Raw genomic sequence first — 5,001 nt, 5'->3', positions numbered from 1 at the left:
TGGCTCAAGTGTTAAGGTGCTAGCTTTGAGCACAAAAGCTCAGGGACGGTGCCTAGGCAATGAGTTCAAGCCAGGACCAGTATACACACACACACACACACACACACACACACACACACACACACGGGCAAATTTAACCTGTGAATAGGTTAGAGATAGAAGGCTAGCTAGAAGCTACCTAGGGCTTGGCCTTCTAGACTGCCAATAATCATAGAGACCATGGATTTCAGGAGGTCACAGGGTCCACCCCCTGCTTCAGTCCAGCCATTCCCCTGCCATAACTGAATCTGGCTTCTCAGGATAAACCCCAGCATGGCTGGGTCTTAGGAAGCTCCTGTCCCTTTCTAACCCGAGGGGCTGGGATGGCTGCTTCCTAAGTCTCTTCGTCCTCTGCCAGTGGTGAAGAGGCACAGCTCTTTGGAAATGAGAATCCCTTCTGCTCGAATCAGCAGCTCTGGCCCCATTCCCGGGAGTGCCAGCTGCAGGGAGTGTGCACCGGAGCCTGGCAGAATTGCAGCATGGGCTTTTTCACAAGCAGACAAGGCCCTGTACCATCAGGGGAGGCCCAGCCTTCCCAGGCATTCCAGGACACCAGTCATCTAGGCCAGCGGTGCTTCGGGGACCCACAAGACACTCTGGAAACTTCTCTTGAAGACAGGACTTTTAGCCGGGCTTTGCAGCAGTGTGGGACACATGGGCTCATGGAGGGGCATCTTCCTCCAGAGAAGGCCCTGCTCCCCCCACACACACACCTGTCCTCTATCCTTTTTCACAAGATGTAGGCCCAGAGATTCATAGTCATTTTCAAGAGAGCAAAGCTATCTCCAAAGAACAAAGACTTCCTCCTCAGTGAGGGTTTCCAGAGCATATACCATAGGCCCTGCGACCAATCATTCCTAAAGAGTTTCCAGGAATGCGGGAGGAACAGCAACACATTAGTGTGAGCATATGGCAGTCTGGGGGACCACTTGGATGGGGTTAGTGCTCCTTTGGGTTAAAAACAGCTTTTAGTTAGGCACCAGTGACTCATGCCTGACGCATGACTCCTAGCTACTTAGAAAGGCTGAGATCTGAGGATCATGGATCTGAGGATCACTTTCTCAGGAAAGTCCAGCAGACTCTTATGGCCAATGAACCACCAAAAAGCCAGAAGTGAAGCTGTCACCCAAGTAGTGGAGTGCCAGCTTTAAACAACAACAAAAGCTAAGGAACAGCACTCAGACCCTGAGTTCAAGCCCCAGTACACATACACACACACACACACACACACACACAAACACACACACACACACACACGCAGCCTTTAACCTTACCACCTTAGAACAATGCGTGCAAATGTTTACATGCACCATGTATTCAATACACAGGGTATGGCTGCTACACACTTGCCAGGCCAGAAGAAATGTAAAGACAAAGGTAAGGTCTCTGCCTGCAGGTTCTAATCCCAACTCCAAGACTCCCCAGCTCTGCACGTGGAAATAGGAGAACAAGAAGACTCTTGTAGAAGAAGAAAATAAGCCCCCATGGTGGGATCACCCAGGGTGCTGTTAGCAGAGGGAGACATTAAACCCAATCTTCCACATCCCAGCTCCAGCAACCAATCACCATGTCACCACTCCACACCATCGGCCCGGCCCGATAAGAGAGCAACTAGCTCCCGCCCGCCTTCCTGGTGGCTAGTGAGGTTGAGTGAATTAATGCATGAGGACATTAGTGGAAGAAGGGAGGGGCAATGAGTAAAAGCAGAGTGCTCAGGGCAACAAAGAGCAGCCACTGAACCCTAAGTCCGGCACGGGGAGGGGTGGGGGGAGGAGGAGGGAGCCATTAAGTGACTGTATCACCAAGTCACACGGTTGTCACCTTAAATATTCATGGACCAGAGGTATGCGCCCAGGCTGGACTGCAGACAGCCCAGGCCTACCTCATGTAGATTAATGCATGAGGGCTAGGGTTGGGACTGTAGGCTCTGATTCTCCCGCAGCTAGGTTGGCTCCCAGAGCAGGTGCAGGCTTCTGCAACTCCCAGGCCCTGGGTGAGCCACCCACGCCTGTTTACATACACCCACATGCCCAGCAGGCACTAGCAGTTACTCACTCAGCTCTGGGCACAAATAAAGGGCAAAGCAACACGCATATACACACCTTCACAGAAGGCTAGCGCCAACTCACCCGGTACCAGAGCCTGCGCTCTCAGCCACACTCCACCTCCCGCTACCCACAAATGTGTCCCACACCTGTCTCTCGGTCTCCTCCTCCCCCTCCTCCTCTGGGAGTTCTCTCCTCCCTCTCTTCCTTCCCTCTTCCTGCTCTCTCCTCCTCCCCCCCTACCCTGGCATTTTACTCCTCAGACCCCTCTCTCCACACAGTCCTCTCAATCTCTCCCCAAGGACCTAAGCACTCTCTCCCTCTTCTCCCTCTCGCTAACCCTCTTCCTCCCCCTCTCTCTTTTTCTCTCTCCTAATTTGTAGCTTTCAAATAAAGCTGGGGAGGGGGGGGCAGTCTCTGAATCTGGAACTTACAAAAGTGAGACTTAGGGAGGAATTCTCATGATCAGACCAAAGTTTGAGGCAAAAGAAGGAACGGACAAAGAATCTAAGCACTCTAACAGCCAAGAGCTGGTAGCTCACACCTATAATCCTAACTACACTTTGAGAGCTGAGAGAATTGTGGTTCTGAGCCATCCCAGGCAAGAAAGTCCACGAGACTCTTATTTCTAATTAACCACCAAAAAAAAGCCCAAAGTGGAGCTGTGGCTCAAGTGGTAGAGTGCCAGCCTTCAGTAAGAAGGTTAAGTGAGAGTATGAAGGCCCTGACTTCAAGCCCCAGTAAGCACACACACACACACACACACACACACACACACACACACACACACAGAGCTAGGCACTCTGGAATGTGTGGAGAAGTGATCCCTAACTGCCAGTCCTGCCTGAGGACAAGAACCAGTCACAAGCAGCTCTTGATGAAGTGTGTCAGTCATCTTAACATGCCTAAGACTGATACTCAATCTTCATCTTAGGAGCCAAGAACTTCACCCATTTCACAGAGAAGTCTAAGGCTCAGTGAGCAAGGCCTAGTACCCAGAGAGAAGGATGGAATCGATGACTTCAAGTCCCACAGCCCTGGGAGAAGGGGACAGGGAAATTAACCTAGTCAACATCCCTTTCTCTGAGTGTGTCCCACTAAGAGGAAGGTGAGTGAGGAGAAGAAATGGTCGCTAAAAGACCAGGCCCTCCATCTTCCCAGCTTCAAGGCTGTCACAACCTTCCATTGCCCCTTCTGGGGTTGGGGGTACACAGACATTGGTGGCCACTGGGGATGAGGGGTGCTTGGAAGCCCGATCCACTATTTAAGGACGAGGCCCAGTAGTCCCACAGATTGCAGAGGCCTGCCCCCCTGCAAGTGTAGTCTGGGTGTGAGAAAGCATTCCTAGAGTCCAAAACATCACCCAGGGGCCAATAAACATGCAAAGCAAGGTCTAGCAGCCAGCGCCTTCAGGGTCTTTATAATCCCAGCCTTTGCCCTGAGAAAACTGAGCCGAGTCTCCGAAGTAAAAAGATCCTGCTAGGGGAGGAGGACTCAGGAGGCTATTTTGGGAGGTAGTTGGGGAAGGGGCCAGACAAATATGGGCCAAAAGGGTAGAAGACTGAGAGTTGAAGCTGACCCCTTCAAGGGGAGAATGGATGACCATCAGATTCCCCAGAGAAAAAGGCAGAGATCTGCGAAGAACCTGTCAGTTGCTTGGCTTGGGGTTTAAAAAGAAACAGAGCTCCTAGCTGAGCCCCTGCCCCTCCTCCAGTACTCCCCGTCCTTCCTTCCAAGGCTCTGCTCCCCTACCTCCTCCCCCTCCCCCCCTACCAAGAGGCATGCAAGCTCAGTGCCCAGCACCTCCCCTCCCTCTGTCCAATGATCCCCACAGTCTCTAGCACTGGGCAAACCACAGCCTATGAATATCCTATCTCCCTCTCTGGCTAGTTTTGGTTGACATCTTGATCTCACACCAAACCAGTCAGTTCTTCACATAGTCTAACCTCCATGTCTTCATGCATAGCAGCTGATTTTCATCCTTCTGCCAGTAGTGAAACAAGACAGAGAGCCCAACTGTAAACATCTCCACCCCGACCCAAGGGGCTTCCTTTAACCAACCCACCCCATTTGCCCCTTGCCAGCCTTTCACCTATTTTACAGCCCCATAATGTAGCAAGCAGAAAGTGAAATCTATTTCACAAGCATTCTTTGGCTCCCTATCCCCAGTTGCTCCTTCTGCAGAACCCCAGATGGTCTCTTTCCAAGCTCTCCACCTATTCCCATTGACACTTGAAGACAGGACCCTCCCTCCCCCACCACACACACACCCTCTGAGTCCCGCAGCTCCTTCTCCCTGCCCCGATTCTGTGTCCAGACTCTGCAAATCCCCTCCAAGTTTTCATCTCCATTCTAGTGTTTTCCTCTCAAGGGAGTCCCTCTCCAAGTCTAACCTTAATCTTCTTCCTGCGGCATGTCTAGATTCCCATTTTTTTCCCCACCTTTTCTCTAGGTGACAATCGCCTTTAGCTCATAAATGGAAACTCTCGCGTGTGCCACCTGCTCTCCGCTGCGTCCCTCCACTTTCCCACCCCCGCCCCCCAGAACCTGCCCAAGCCGGGAGAACTTCTTGATAACGGCTCCCCCATCTCCACTCCCTGCCCACACCTCCGAGGATACCTGAGTACCCGCCCTGGGCGTCCATTAAGACAACCCCAGGGCGGCTTCTGGCTGGCTGGCCCCTAGGGGTGGTGACCCACCCACCCCACCCCCTCTTCCTCCCCCGAGCAGCTGGCGCAGCCACCAAGGGGTTAAGGTTCCAGGCTGGGGAGGAGGGAAGGGTGGAGAAGGGGACCGGGAGGGGCGGGTGCCGAGCCAATCGGTGGCCGCAGAGTCCCCGGTGCCGGGGAGCCCGGAGCGCTGTGCCGGGAGCCTCGCACAGAGCCGAGCGCGCCGGGCTTGGGGCCGGGGCCGGAGC

This window comes from Dipodomys ordii, unplaced genomic scaffold (genome assembly GCF_000151885.1).
Source record: "Dipodomys ordii isolate 6190 unplaced genomic scaffold, Dord_2.0 Scaffold155, whole genome shotgun sequence".
NCBI lineage: Eukaryota > Metazoa > Chordata > Mammalia > Rodentia > Heteromyidae > Dipodomys > Dipodomys ordii.
The sequence above is the reverse complement of the archived record's forward strand: the minus strand, read 5'-3'. Positions refer to the sequence as shown.